Source organism: Lolium rigidum, chromosome 7 (assembly GCF_022539505.1).
Source record: "Lolium rigidum isolate FL_2022 chromosome 7, APGP_CSIRO_Lrig_0.1, whole genome shotgun sequence".
Lineage (NCBI taxonomy): Eukaryota > Viridiplantae > Streptophyta > Magnoliopsida > Poales > Poaceae > Lolium > Lolium rigidum.
The window spans coordinates 181,215,556-181,232,461 of record NC_061514.1 but is presented as its reverse complement, the minus strand read 5'-3'; positions in this window follow the sequence as shown (position 1 = coordinate 181,232,461).

The window sequence follows — 16,906 nt, the reverse complement described above, 5'->3', positions numbered from 1 at the left end:
GTTTATTGATATACATGTGTAGTTGAGAGTGACGTCTCAATTGCTGAAGTCGTATTGGTATTCTTGTGTTCCCCTTGAATTTGGGTAATAATTCCCATCAAAGATTTCAGCGATCTCCTATACTTATGGGCATCAAGGATCTCTTGCGATGAGAGGCTATATGTAGACACCTTTGGACCTGTGATGATTATGTTGATATACTATGTTGGGTGTAACGTTCATGGACAGTGTTCCTTGAGGGTTCCAACAACGTGTACACTACAACATGAAGTGGTGTGCGCGGTCACTACACAACTCAAGTCCTCTTCTTGCACCAAAGGTCCCAGATGATCCCGAATGTGTCCAAAAGGGTGCCGTTAGTGTCCGGAATGGTTGTTGACGTATATATGGAAGGTATCGGATGGTTCTAGAAATTTGAGGAAAAATATGACATCTGAAAGGTTCCAAAATATTTTAGAGCTAGAGGACAAAGATGGCCCTTTTGGAAGCTGGTCAAAGATTCTCTCAAGAGCTAGCGGACAAAGATGAGCGAAGCACATCAGTTTTAATCAAAGCTCTGAGGCCAAAGCAGAGGATGACGTAAAAGGTACCGGAGGACGTCAGCCTCCCTGATGAAAGACATACCGGCGTCACCGGTAGCCAAAGAGGCTTTGTAAAGTAGTTTGTCTAGTCAAAGATGCCATTAGGGTTTCCTAGGGTTTCTTCCCCTGTAAGCCACCCTCTCCCCTATATAAGGAGAGGGAGCATACCCTATCGCGGGTACGTTCTGCATTGTATCCAGAAACCTGTAACCTTGTTTGATCATGAAATAGAGAGATATAGAGTTGAGATAGTTCTTGAGTTCTTCTTCTTCTACCTCTGGCCAAGACCAAGTTCATCAAGAGAGCATCCGGAAATCCATCCGGAATCCATCCCCATATAACCAAAACCCTCCCCCGAATCCTCTAGCGCACATTCGGCCCCAACTTAAGGCATCCTATGGCATCTGTCTGTTCACCACGACGACACCGAACTAGGGCATGGACGCCTATATAAAGAAGGGAAGAGGAGCGACAAGGGCATCCAAAGTTGTATCCTTGCCCCTTCCATGGCCGACACCTCCTAGCACCCAAACCCTAGATCATCATCGATGTCTTGCTCTAACGAAGCCATCACCATCATGTCGCCGTCGCATCATTGTCATTGACCAAAACCCTAGGGCCTACCAGCCCTTGGTCATCTCCTCTCTCTCGCACGCGCGGGAAAACTATCGGATCGTCTACACTAACGGTTTAAACAATAGCATTTTAATTGTAAACATCACTAAAGTGCAACATGACAATAGCATTTCAACAACAAACATCACCAATTTCCACAACAACGGAAAGTTGACAACAAGTTCAGGAGGCGATGAACATATGTTCATGACAAGTTCGACAGATGGTGATAAAGTTCAATCTCAACAAGAGACAATAATCCATAAGTTCAATATATTTCCCCTTCCCATTTTGGACGTGTGACGATCCTTATTCTTATTTGAGCGACTCTCATCCTTCCCGCTTCTTATTCGCATTCGAGGCATCTTCTCATCCTCGCCCGAAGATTCGATGATAGCTCCCTTGTGTGCCTTACGTGCCCGGTCCACCATGATGTGCATGCTTCTTCGCTCATTCATCCATAGTGTATGGCCCTTTTGGCTGCCTAGTGTATGGCCCCGGTCCACCATGATGATAGCTCCCTTGTGTGCCTTACTGCTTGTCTTTACTACTTTGAATCAACTGCTATAAAATTACCACTTGCTTTGTGAGTTTATTCATATACAGTGTGTTTGAGAGTGATGTCTCAATTGCTAAAGTCTTATTGGTATTATTGTGTTCCCCTTGAGTTAAACTATAAATTTGGGTAATACTTCCCATCGAAGATTTCAGCGATCTGATACGTCTCCGACGTATCGATAATTTCTTATGTTCCATGCCACATTATTGATGATATCTACATGTTTTATACACATTATATGTCGTATTTATGCATTTTCCGGCACTAACCTATTAACGAGATGCCGAAGAGCCAGTTGCTGTTTTCTGCTGTTTTTGGTTTCAGAAATCCTACAAAGGAAATATTCTCGGAATTGGACGAAATCAACTCCCAGGGTCCTATTTTTGCACGAAGCTTCCAGAAGACCGAGGGGGAAAGGAAGTGGGGCCACGAGGCGCCGCCACAACAGGGCGGCGCGGCCTGGCCCTTGGCCGCGCGGCCCTGGCGTGTGGGGCCCTCGTGTGGCCCCCCGCGGTGCCCTTCCGCCTACTTAAAGCCTTCGTCGCGAAACCCCCAGTACCGAGAGCCACCATACGGAAAACCTTACTGAGACGCCGCCGCCGCCAATCCCATCTCGGGGGATTCTGGAGATCACCTCCGGCACCCTGCCGGAGAGGGCATAGCAGTAGCTAGATGGTTGTCTTCTCCTCATGTGCTTCATTGTCGAATCTTGTGAGCTGCCTAACATGATCAAGATCATCTATCTGTAATTCTATATGTTGTGTTTGTCGGGATCCGATGGATAGAGAATACTATGTTATGTTGATTATCAATCTATTACCTATGTGTTGTTTATGATCTTGCATGCTCTCCGTTATTAGTAGAGGCTATGGCCAAGTTTTTGCTCTTAACTCCAAGAGGGAGTATTTATGCTCGATAGTGGGTTCATGCCTCCATTAAATCTGGGACAGTGAAAGAAAGTTCTAAGGTTGTGGATGTGTTGTTGCCACTAGGGATAAAACATTGATGCTATGTCCGAGGATGTAGTTATTGATTACATTACGCACCATACTTAATGCAATTGTCTGTAGTTTTGCAACTTAATACTGGAAGGGGTTCGGATGATAACCTGAAGGTGGACTTTTTAGGCATAGATGCATGCTAGATAGCGGTCTATGTACTTTGTCGTAATGCCCAATTAAATCTCACAATATTCATCATATCATGTATGTGCATTGTCATGCCCTCTCTATTTGTCAATTGCCCGACTGTAATTTGTTCACCCAACATGCTATCTTATGGGAGAGACACCTCTAGTGAACTGTGGACCCCGGTCCATTCCTTTACATCTGAAATACAATCTTCTGCAATACTTGTTCTACTATTTTATGCAAACAATCATCATCCACACTATAAATCTAATCCTTTGTTACAACAAGCCGGTGAGATTGACAACCTCACTGTTTCGTTGGGGCAAAGTACTTTGGTTGTGTTGTGCAGGTTCCACGTTGGCGCCGGAATCCCTGGTGTTGCGCCGCACTATATCCCGCCGCCATCAACCTTCAACGTGCTTCTTGACTCCTACTGGTTCGATTAAACCTTGGTTTCTTACTGAGGGAAACTTGTTGCTGTGTGCATCACACCTTCCTCTTGGGGTTCGCAACGGACGTGTCAACTACACGCATCAAGCAAATTTCTGGCGCCGTTGCCGGGGAGATCAAGACACGCTGCAAGGGGAGTCTCCACAATCCAATCTCTTTACTTTGTTTTTGTCTTGCTTTATTTTATTTACTACTTTGTTTGCGGCACTTATATCAAAACACAAAAAAATTAGTTGCTAGCTTTACTTTATTTACTGTCTTGCACTCTATATCAAAAACACAAAAAAATTAGTTACTTGCATTTACTTTATCTAGTTTGCTTTATTTACTACTGCTAAAATGGCCACTCCTGAAAATACTAAGTTGTGTGACTTCACAACCACAAATAATAATGATTTCTTATGCACACCTATTGCTCCACCTGCTACTACAGCGAGAATTCTTTGAAATTAAACCTGCTTTACTCGAATCTTGTTATGCGAGAGCAATTTTCCGGTGTTAGTTCCGATGATGCTGCTGCCCATCTCAATAATTTTGTTGAATTGTGTGAAATGCAAAAGTATAAAGATGTAGATGGTGACATTATAAAATTAAAATTGTTTCCTTTCTCATTAAGAGGAAGAGCTAAAGATTGGTTGCTATCTCTCGCCTAAGAATAGTATTGATTCATGGACTAAATGCAAGGATGCTTTTATTGGTAGATATTATCCCCTGCTAAAATTATATCTTTGAGAAGTAGCATAATGAATTTCAAGCAATTAGATAATGAGCATGTTGCACAAGCTTGGGAAAGAATGAAATCTTTGGTTAAAAATTGCCCAACCCATGGACTCGACTACTTGGATGATCATCCAAACCTTTTATGCAGGATTGAATTTTTCTTCGCGGAACCTATTGGATTCAGCTGCTGGAGGTACCTTTATGTCCATCACTCTTGGTGAAGCAACAAAGCTCCTTGATAATATGATGATCAATTACTCTGAATGGCACACGGAAAGAGCTCCACAAGGTAAGAAGGTAAATTCTGTCGAAGAAACCTCTTCCTTGAGTGATAAGATTGATGCTATTATGTCTTTGCTTGTGAATGATAGGACTAATGTTGATCCTAATAATGTTCCGTTAGCTTCATTGGTTGCTCAAAATTCTAGGCCATATCCTGCTAATGGTAACTCCTATGGTAGATATGTTTCACCTAATGAGGAAAAGATGTTAGAAATTGAAAGATCCACCAAGAGCTTTATGCAATCACAATATGAGCAAAACAAATTTTTTAATAAAACTATGACTGAACAATCTACCTTGTTGAAGAATATAGGAAATCAACTTGAAAATCTGAATATGGAGATTTCTGGGTTGCAAACTAAACTTGCAAATGCTGAAAACCGAATCTCATACATGTCTGCGTCACAATCTTCTTTAATCAATAAAATGGCTGCTAAACCTGAGGATATTGAAAATAAAATTGTTACTACAGCAAATTCCATCCAAGTTAGAATTAATGAGAATATAAGATTGATGGCCGAATTGCATGCTAGGTGGGAAAGAGAAGAAAATGAAAAACTAGCTAAAGAGAGTAATGTAGCTAAAGTTTGGACTATTACCACCACTAGTAATGTTAATGATTCACATGTTGCTGCACCTCCTACTATCAATGGTCAAACAATTGGTGTTGGCAATGTTTCCACTTCTAATGCAAAGCCCGCAAAACTACCGGAAACTGCTGAAACTGCTAAAACTGCTAAAACTGCCTGTGATAAAACTGCTGAAATTTTTTCCAACATTGGGGATGATGATCCCATTGCTGTAGATCATAATGGTTTAGATTTTGATGATAGCCACATCTCTGAAGTTATAAAGTTCTTACAAAAACTTGCTAAGAGTCCCAATGCTAGTGCTATAAATTTAGCTTTCACAAAACATATTACAAATGCTCTCATAAAAGCTAGAGAAGAGAAACTAAAACTTGAAACTTCTATTCCTAGAAAGTTAGAGGATGGTTGGGAGCCCATCATTAAGATGAAGGTCAATAACTTTGATTGTAATGCTTTATGTGATCTTGGTGCAAGTATTTCCGTTATGCCTAAGAAAATCTATAATATGCTTGACTTTCCACCATTGAAGAATTGTTACTTGGATGTTAATCTTGTTGATAATGCTATAAAGAAACCTTTGGGGAGAGTTGATAATGTTCGCATTACCGTTAACAATAACCTTGTCCCCGTTGATTTTGTTGTCTTGGATATTGAATGCAATGCATCTTGTCCCATTATATTGGGAAGACCTTTTCTTCGAACTGTTGGAGCCATCATTGATATGAAGGAAGGTAATATTAAATATCAATTTCCTCTCAAGAAAGGTATAGAACACTTCCCTAGAAAGAGAATGAAGTTAACTTTTGATTCTATTATTAGAACAAATTATGATGTTGATGTTTCGTCTCTTGATGTTACTTGATACACACTTTCAAGCGCCTAGCTGAAAGGCGTTAAAGAAAAGCGCTTATGGGAGACAACCCATGTTTTTACTACAGTATTTTTGTTTTATATTTGAGTCTTGGAAGTTGTTTACTACATTAGAAACCTCTCCTTATATTATTTTTGTGCTTTGTTGTGCCAAGTAAAATCTTTGATAGTAAGGTTCATACTAGATTTGGATTACTGCGCAGAAACAGATTTCTTTGCTGTCACGAATTTCGACCTGCCCCTCTGTAGGTAGCTCAGAAAAATATGCCAATTTACGTGCGTGATCCTCAGATATGTACGCAACTTTCATTCAATTTGGGAATTTTCATTTCAGCAAGTCTGGTGCCTCAATAAAATCCATCTTTACGGACTGTTCTGTTTTGACAGATTCTGCCTTTTATTTCGCATTGCCTCTTTTGCTATGATGGATGAATTTCTTTGTTCCATTAATGTCCAGTAGCCTTATGCAATGTCCAGAAGTGTTAAGAATGATTGTGTCACCTCTGAACATGTTAATTTTTATTGTGCACTAACCCTCTAATGAGTTGTTTCGAGTTTGGTGTGGAGGGAGTTTTCAAGGATCAAGAGAGGGGAATGATGCAATATGATCAAGGAGAGTGAAAGCTCTAAGCTTGGGGATTCCCCGGTGGTTCACCCCTGCATATTTTAAGAAGACTCAAGCGTCTAAGCTAGGGGATGCCCAAGGCATCCCCTTCTTCATCGACAACATTATCAGGTTCCTCCCCTGAAACTATATTTTTATTCCGTCACATCTTATGTACTTTGCTTGGAGCGTCGGTTTGTTTTTGTTTCTGTTTTGTTTGAATAAAATGGATCCTAGCATTCATTGTGTGGGAGAGAGACACGCTCCGCTGTTGCATATGCACAAATATGTCCTTAGGCTTTACTCATAGTATTCATGGCGAAGGTTGAATCTTCTTCGTTAAATTATTATATGGTTGGAATCGGGAAATGCTACATGTAGTAATTCTAAAATGTCTTGAATAATTTGATAATTGGCAATTGTTGTGCTCATGTTTAAGCTCTTGCATCATATACTTTGCACCCATTAATGAAGAAACACCTAGAGCTTGCTAAATTTGGTTTGCATATTTGGTCTCTCTAAAGTCTAGATAATTTCTAGTATTGAGTTTTGAACAACAAGGAAGACGGTGTAGAGTCTTATAATGTTTACAATATGTCTTTTATGTGAGTTTTGCTGCACCGGTTCATCCTTGTGTTTGTTTCAAATAACCTTGCTAGCCTAAACCTTGTATGGAGAGGGAATACTTCTCATGCATCCAAATCCTTGAGCCAACCACTATGCCATTTGTGTCCACCATATCTACCTACTACATGGTATTTCTCCGCCATTCCAAAGTAAATTTCTTGAGTGCTACCTTTAAAATTTCTATTCTCTACCTTTACAATATATAGCTCATGGTACAAATAGCTTAAAAACTATTGTGGTATTGAATATGTACTTATGTATTTTTATCTCTTATTAAGTTGCTTGTTGTGCGATAACCATGTTTCTGGGGACGCCATCAACTACTCTTTGTTGAATATCATGTGAGTTGCTATGCATGTCCGTCTTGTCTGAAGTAAGGGAGATCTACCACTTTAATGGTTAGAGCATGCATATTGTTAGAGAAGAACATTGGGCCGCTAACTAAAGCCATGAATCATGGTGGAAGTTTCAGTTTTGGACATATATCCTCAATCTCATATGAGAACACTAATTGTTGCTACATGCTTATGCATTAAAGAGGAGTCCATTATATGTTGTCCATGTTGTCCCGGTATGGATGTCTAAGTTGAGAATAATCAAAAGCGAGAAATCCAAAATGCGAGCTTTCTCCTTAGACCTTTGTACAGGCGGCATGGAGGTACCCTTTGTGACACTTGGTTAAAACATGTGTATTGCGATGATCCCGGTAGTCCAAGATAATTAGGACAAGGTGCGGGCACTATTAGTATACTATGCATGAGGCTTGCAACTTGTAAGATATAATTTACATGATACATATGTTTTATTACTACTGTTGACAAAAGTGTTTCTTGTTTTCAAAATAAAAGCTCTAGCACAAATATAGCAATCGATGCTTTCCTCTTTGAAGGACCTTTCTTTTACTTTTATTGTTGAGTCAGGTCACCTATCTCTCTCCACCTCAAGAAGCAAACACTTGTGTGAACTGTGCATTGATTCCTACATACTTGCATATTGCACTTGTTATATTACTCTATGTTGACAATTATCCATGAGATATACATGTTATAAGTTGCAAGCAACCGCTGAAACTTAATCTTCCTTTGTGTTGCTTCAATACCTTTACTTTGATTTATTGCTTTATGAGTTAACTCTTATGCAAGACTTATTGATGCTTGTCTTGAAGTGCTATTCATGAAAAGTCTTTGCTTTATGATTCAGCTTGTTTACTCATGTCATTACCATTGTTTTGATCGCTGCATTCATTACATATGTTTACAATAGTATGATCAAGGTTATGATGGCATGTCACTCCGGAAATTATCTTTGTATCGTTTACTCGCTCGGGACGAGCAGGAACTAAGCTTGGGGATGCCGATACGTCTCCGACGTATCGATAATTTCTTATGTTCCATGCCACATAATTGATGATATCTACATGTTTTATACACATTATATGTCGTATTTATGCATTTTCCGGCACTAACCTATTAACGAGATGCCGAAGAGCCGCTTGTTGTTTTCTGCTGTTTTTGGTTTCAGAAATCCTACAAAGGAAATATTCTCGGAATTGGACGAAATCAACGCCCGGGGTCCTATTTTTGCATGAAGCTTCCGGAAGACCGAGGGGGAAAGGAAGTGGGGCCACGAGGCGCCGCCACAACAGTGGCGGCGCGGCCCGGCCCTTGGCCGCGCGGCCTCGGCGTGTGGGGCCCTCGTGTGGCCCCCGCGGTGCCCTTCCGCCTACTTAAAGCCTTCGTCGCGAAACCCCCGCATCGAGAGCCACGATACGGAAAACCTTACGAGACTCCGCCGCCGCCAATCCCATCTCGGGGATTCTGGAGATCACCTCCGGCACCCTGCCGGAGAGGGGAATAATCTCCCGGAGGACTCTTCACCGCCATGGTCGCCTCCGGAGTGATGAGTGAGTAGTTCACCCCTGGACTATGGGTCCATAGCAGTAGCTAGATGGTTGTCTTCTCCTCATGTGCTTCATTGTCGGATCTTGTGAGCTGCCTAACATGATCAAGATCATCTATCCGTAATTCTATATGTTGTGTTTGTCGGGATCCGATGGATAGAGAATACTATGTTATGTTGATTATCAATCTATTACCTATGTGTTGTTTATGATCTTGCATGCTCTCCGTTATTAGTAGAGGCTCGGCCAAGTTTTTGCTCTTAACTCCAAGAGGGAGTATTTATGCTCGATAGTGGGTTCATGCCTCCATTAAATCCGGGACGATGACGAGTAAAGTTCTAAGGTTGTGGATGTGTCTGTTGCCACTAGGGATAAAACATTGATGCTATGTCCGAGGATGTAGTTATTGATTACATTACGCACCATACTTAATGCAATTGTTTGTTGTTTTGCAACTTAATACTCGGAAGGGGTTCGGATGATAACCTCGAAGGTGGACTTTTTAGGCATAGATGCATGCTCGGATAGCGGTCTATGTACTTTGTCGTAATGCCCAATTAAATCTCACAATATTCATCATATCATGTATGTGCATTGTCATGCCCTCTCTATTTGACAATTGCCCGACTGTAATTTGTTCACCCAACATGCTATCTTATGGGAGAGACACCTCTAGTGAACTGTGGACCCCGGTCCATTCCTTTACATCTGAAATACAATCTTCTACAATACTTGTTCTACTATTTTCTGCAAACAATCATCATCCACACTATACATCTAATACTTTGTTACAGCAAGCCGGTGAGATTGACAACCTCACTGTTTCGTTGGGGCAAAGTACTTTGGTTGTGTTGTGCAGGTTCCACGTTGGCACCGGAATCCCTGGTGTTGCGCCGCACTACATCCCGCCGCCATCAACCTTCAACGTGCTTCTTGACTCCTACTGGTTCGATTAAACCTTGGTTTCTTACTGAGGGAAACTTGCTGCTGTGCGCATCACACCTTCCTCTTGGGGTTCCTAACGGACGTGTCAACTACACGCATCACGATACCCTATACTTGTGTGCATCAAGACATTTTCTGGCGCCGTTGACGGGGAACCTAGCTTTATTGGTAAGATCACTTGTTATCATTTACTTGTTGCACTTATTTGTTTCTCATCACCGGAAAGGATAAGGAACCTGCTAGGAAGGTCATTGTGCCTTCCACTACAAGGAGAGGTACAGATTAGCCTTCTAGGCCACACTTTTCACCTAATGCTGCTACTACTCCTGCTATTTAAAAGAAAGCTATTTCTCAAACAAGTTCACCACTATATAGAATGTCTGCTACTATTGAAAATTATTTGGTAGATGTTGACAAGGATAAAGAGGGGACGCCTAATTTATCTAAGTCTTTGTCTGATGAACTTTGTAATGGAAATGATGGTGCGCTTAGTCCTAAAATAACACACTCTGAAGAAGATATTTCCTTTAATGAAGCTTTCATGAATATTGATTTAGATGATATGGATAAATTTGAAGCTAACAGGAGTTCTTGCTTAGGATATTTATTCCATGTTACTAGAGAAAGTGAAGCACATGCAATATACATCAAAGATAAATATTATGAGTTTGATGTCAACCCTGAGAAAATAGAAAAGGCTGAAGCAATTAAGTTTTATGGTAGAGAAGACACTTAATAAACATTACTGAGCTAGCTAATTTATTGGTAATACTGAAATCCAACAGCGCTATTACTTTCTTGAAATTGTTTCCCTTCTCTTTAAGAGGAAAAGCAAAAGCTTGGTATAATTCATTAGCACCAAATTATATTACTAGAAAATAAGCATCCATTTACTTATTTTATAGTAAATATTTCACTGCTAGTAAAATACATGCTATGGTTGCTGAAATTAGTAACTTTGCTCAAGGTAAAAAAGAAGGTATTCCCCAAGCTTGGGGTAGATATTGCGCCCTTGAAAAAAATTTCCCAGCTCATGGTTTAAAAGAGAACCAATTACTTGACAAATTTTATAATGGGCTAATTGAAGGATCTAGATCTTATCTAGATAGTGTTGCAGGTAACATTTTCAGGGACAAAACTGTGGAGGAAGCTAGAGAATTATTGGACACCATTCATAGGAATTATAATGATTTGCATATTGAAGAAGAGGAAGTGATCCATAATAAGAGAGGAATTCTTAAATTATCTAATGAATACATGAAAGAAGCTTCAAGGTCCATTAAGAAAAGTGCAATAAAACTTCTCACTTGAAGGAACTTTCTATAAAGGGTATCTAGCTTCCCATTGATGAACCATGTTTTCCTATTCAAGTACATTCTATATGTTCTTGTAAAGGTAATGAAGAGGTATCACTTCCTACTGAAGTATCTTATGTTAATGATTTAAATAATTCTACTTATGATCAGAGATGCTTAGAACATGATAGCAAAAGAGATATAATGGATGTCATCGCCATCATGTCGTCATCGCCTCATTGTCTATACTACTTTGAATCAACTCGCTATAAAATCACCACTTGCTTTGTGAGTTTATTGATATACATGTGTAGTTGAGAGTGACGTCTCAATTGCTGAAGTCGTATTGGTATTCTTGTGTTCCCCTTGAATTTGGGTAATAATTCCCATCGAAGATTTCAGCGATCTCCTATACTTGTGGGCATCAAGGATCTCTTGCGATGAGAGGCTATATGTAGACACCTTTGGACCTGTGATGATTATGTTGATATACTATGTTGGGTGTAACGTTCATGGACAGTGTTCCTTGAGGGTTCCAACAACGTGTACACTACAACATGAAGTGGTGTGCGCGGTCACTACACAACTCAAGTCCTCTTCTTGCACCAAAGGTCCCAGATGATCCCGAATGTGTCCAAAAGGGCGCCGTTAGTGTCCGGAATGGTTGTTGACGTATATATGGAAGGTATCGGATGGTTCTAGAAATTTGAGGAAAAATATGACATCTGAAAGGTTCCAAAATATTTTAGAGGAGTTCGAAAGGACCCCTGGCATTCCACACCATGTTATCTTGTGGGCAAGGGTTGGCCGAATCAGGGAGGGATTCATTCCTTCCTTGGATTGGCCGAATGTTGGGGGGATGGCCCCCGGTAGGCCAAGACTATGGCAAACATGCCATGATAAAGATTGTATACCTGTTAAAATATTAAACCGGATGCTCAAAGTTGAGTGAGATTGGTGTTAAGTTGAAACGAACCGGTATACCAGGAGGGGTATACCGGAGTACGAGAAACATAAGAGATTGAGGTACAGAGCGAAAAGATACCGGAGCTCAAAGATAAAGATACCGGAGCGAAGATAAAGATACCGGATAAAGATACCGGAGCGAAGATAAAGATACCGGAAAGGTGATACCGGCATAAACTAAACCAGGTTAACAGTGTTGGATGAAACAATCCGGTATACCAGGAGGGGTATACCGGAGTAAAGGCAACCGATGATATCTAAGCCGGAGATATGCCCAAGAGGAGAGATTGAGAAACAAAGGGTAAGAAGCCGGATAAAGATACCGGAAAACCGGTATGAGATACCGGAAAACCGGTATGAGATACCAACCGGTATGATATACCGGATTACCGGTACAAGCTACACTATAGCACGTCGGCAAGCTGGTCAAAGATTCTCTCAAGAGCTAGAGGTCAAAGATGAGCGAAGCACTTCAGCTTTAATTGAAACTCTGAGGCCAAAGCAGAGGATGACGTAAAAGGTACCGGAGGACGTCAACCTCCCTGATTAAAGACATACCGGCGTCACCGGTAGCCAAAGAGGCTTTGTAAAGTAGTTTGTCTAGTCAAAGATGCCATTAGGGTTTCCTAGGGTTTCTTCCCCTGTAAGCCACCCTCTCCCCTATATAAGGAGAGGGAGCACACCCTATCGCGGGTACGTCCTGCATTGTATCCAAAAAAACCTGTAACCCTGTTTGATCATGAAATAGAGAGATCTAGAGTGGAGATAGTTCTTGTGTTCTTCTTCTTCTACCTCTGGCCAAGGTCAAGTTCATCAGGAGAGCATCCGGAAATCCATCCGGAATCCATCCCCATATAACCAAAACCCTCCCCCGAATCCTCTAGCGCACAGTCGGCCCCAACTTAAGCCATCCTATGTCATCTGTCTGTTCACCACGACGACAGTTGGCGCTTGATGACCCACAAGTATAGGGGATCGCAACAGTCTTCGCGGGAAGTAAAACCCAATTTATTGATTCGACACAAGGGGAGACAAAGAATACTTGAAAGCCTTAACAGCGGAGTTGTCAATTCAGCTGCACCTGGAAACAGACTTGCTTGCAAGAGTTTATCAGTAGTAACAGTTTTATAGCAGTAGCAGTAGTAAAATAACAGCAACAGAGTAACAAAGACAGCAGTAGTGATTTTAGTAAACAACAGGATTAAAATACTGTAGGCACGGGGACGGATGACGGGCGTTGCATGGATGAGAGAAATTCATGTAACAATCATAGCAGGGCATTTGCAGATAATAATAAAACGGTGTCCAAGTACAAAGCAATCAATAGGCATGTGTTCCAATTATAGCCGTACGTGCTCGCAATGTGAAACTTGCACAACATCTTTTGTCCTACCAGCCGGTGGCAGCCGGGCCTCAAGGGAAACTACTGGATATTAAGGTACTCCTTTTAATAGAGTACCGGAGCAAAGCATTAACACTCCGTGAACACATGTGATCCTCACGTCACTACCATCCCCTCCGATTGTCCCGATTTCTGTCACTTCGGGGCCATTGGTTCCGGACAGCGACATGTGTATACAACTTGCAGGTAAGACCATAAACAATGAATATCATGATGAAACAATAACATGTTCAGATCTGAGATCATGGCACTCGGGCCCTAGTGACAAGCATTAAGCATAACAAGTTGCAACAATATCATCAAAGTACCAATTACGGACACTAGGCACTATGCCCTAACAATCTTATGCTATTACATGACCAATCTCATCCAATCCCTAGCATCCCCTTCGGCCTACAACGGGGGAATTACTCACACATGGATGGGGGAAACATGGCTGGTTGATGAAGAGGCGTCGGTGGTGATGGCGGCGATGATCTCCTCCAATTCCCCGTCCCGGCGGAGTGCCAGAACGGAGACTTCTGGCTCCCGAGACGGAGTTTCGCGATGTGGCGGCGTTCTGGAGGGTTTCTGGCGACTTCGACTTCTCCCCGTGCGTTTTTAGGTCGAAGGCAATATATAGTCCGAAGGAGGGCGTCGGAGGCCGGCCGAGGGGGCCACACCATAGGGCCGCGTGGGCCCCCCCTAGGCCGCGCCGCCTTATGGTGTGGGGCCCTCGGGCCTCCACTTGATTTGTCCTTCTGGCTCCGTCACATTCTGGGAAAATAGGGCCTTCTGCATAAATTCCGAGGTTTTTCCCGAAAGTTGGATTTCTGCACAAAAACGAGACACCGGAACAGCTTCGCTGAAAACAGCGTTAGTCCGCGTTAGTTGTATCCAAAATACACAAATTAGAGGCAAAACAATAGCAAAAGTGTTCGGGAAAGTAGATACGTTTTGGACGTATCAACTCCCCCCAAGCTTAGCTTATTGCTTGTCCTCAAGCAATTCAGTTAACAACTGAGCGATAAAAGAACTTTCACGAACACATTCATTCATATGATGTAAATATTCTCATGCTATGGCTAACACTTAGGCAGTTCATAATAAGATACATGCAAATAAGATCATCCAATAGCTATGTCAATCATGGAAAGGTACCAACAATTAATAATAAGCATCATGAATCATGTATATAAGCAGGATTGCAATGTTCATAAGAGAGTATGATAAAGTGGTATCTCGCTTGCCTGTATTTGATCGGCAAAACATAAATGCTCAGGCACCTCCGAAGTTCATAGAAAGACTAGAAATAGTGATTCTCAAAGATAAAAGCATCAAAATTATACCACAATCAATTATATTTTGAGACAAGCATATTACACTAAGAATGACAGTTGTGCTCTCAAGAAAGTGCTCAAAGAAAGGATGGAGACACAACATAAAAGTAAAAGATTGACCCTTCGCAGAGGGAAGTAGGGATTAACATGCGCTAGAGCTTTTCATTTGTAAAGCAGGAGTAAAACTATTTTGAGAGGTGTTTGTTGTTGTCAACGAATGTTAATGGGTACACCAACTACCTTGCCAACCGGACTTCCAAGAGCGGCTCACATGAAGGACGTTATCCCTACCAGCAAGGTAGATCATCCCTCTTCTCTTTTGTTTACACACGTATTTTAGTTTTATTATGGGTGACACTCCCCCCAACCTTTGCTTACACAAGCCATGGCTAACCGAATCCTCGGGTGCCTTCCATCAATCACATACCATGGAGGAGTGTCTATTTGCAAAATTAAGTTGCTTACCGATGAATCGAGCAAAACATGTGAAGAGAATTATTAGTGAAAGTTGATTAATCGGGGCTGGGAACCCCATTGCCAGCTCTTTTTGCAAAATTATTGGATAAGCGGATGTGCCACTAGTCCATATGAAAGTCCGTCAAAAGTAAATGACAAGGTTGAAAGCTAAACACCACATACTTCCTCATGAGCTATGATGACCCACAAGTATAGGGGATCGCAACAGTCTTCGAGGGAAGTAAAACCCAATTTATTGATTCGACACAAGGGGAGACAAAGAATACTTGAAAGCCTTAACAGCGGAGTTGTCAATTCAGCTGCACCTGGAAACAGACTTGCTCGCAAGAGTTTATCAGTAGTAACAGTTTTATAGCAGTAGTAGTACTAAAATAACAGCGGCAGAGTAACAAAGACAGCAGTAGTGATTTTAGTAAACAACAGGATTAAAATACTGTAGGCACGGGGACGGATGACGGGCGTTGCATGGATGAGAGAAACTCATGTAACAATCATAGCAGGGCATTTGCAGATAATAATAAAATGACATCCAAGTACTAATCAATCAATAGGCATGTGTTCCAATTATAGTCGTACGTGCTCGCAATGAGAAACTTGCACAACATCTTTTGTCCTACCAGCCGGTGGCAGCCGGGCCTCTAGGAAAACTACTGGATATTAAGGTACTCCTTTTAATAGAGTACCGGAGCAAAGCATTAACACTCCGTGAACACATGTGATCCTCACATCACTACCATTCCCTCCGGTTGTCCCGATTTCGTCACTTCGGGGCCATTGGTTCCGGACAGCGACATGTGTATACAACTTGCAGGTAAGACCATAAACAATGAATATCATGATGAAACAATAACATGTTCAGATCTGAGATCATGGCACTCGGGCCCTAGTGACAAGCATTAAGCATAACAAGTTGCAACAATATCATCAAAGTACCAATTACGGACACTAGGCACTATGCCCTAACAATCTTATGCTATTACATGACCAATCTCATCCAATCCCTACCATCCCCTTCGGCCTACAGCGGGGAAATTACTCACACATGGATGGGGGAAACATGGCTGGTTGATGGAGAGGCATTGGCGGTGATGGCGGCGATGATCTCCTCCAATTCCCCGTCCCGGCGGAGTGCCAGAACGGAGACTTCTGGCTCCCGAGACGGAGTTTCGCGATGTGGCGGCGTTCTGGAGGGTTTCTGGCGACTTCGACTTCTCCCCGTGCGTTTTTAGGTCGAGGCCAATAAGTAGTCCGAAGGAGGGCGTCGGAGGCCGGCCGAGGGGCCACACCATAGGGCCGCGCGGGCCCCCCTAGGCCGCGCCGCCTTATGGTGTGGGGCCCTCGGGCCTCCACTTGATTTGTCCTTCTGGCTCCGTCAGCATTCTGGGAAAATAGGGCCTTCGTCAAAATCCCGAGGTTTTTCCCGAAAGTTGGATTTCCGCACAAAAACGAGACACCGAACGGTTCTACTGAAAACAGCGTTAGTCCGTGTTAGTTGCATCCAAAATACACAAATTAGAGGCAAAACAATAGCAAAAGTGTTCGGGAAAGTAGATACGTTTTGGACGTATCAAGCT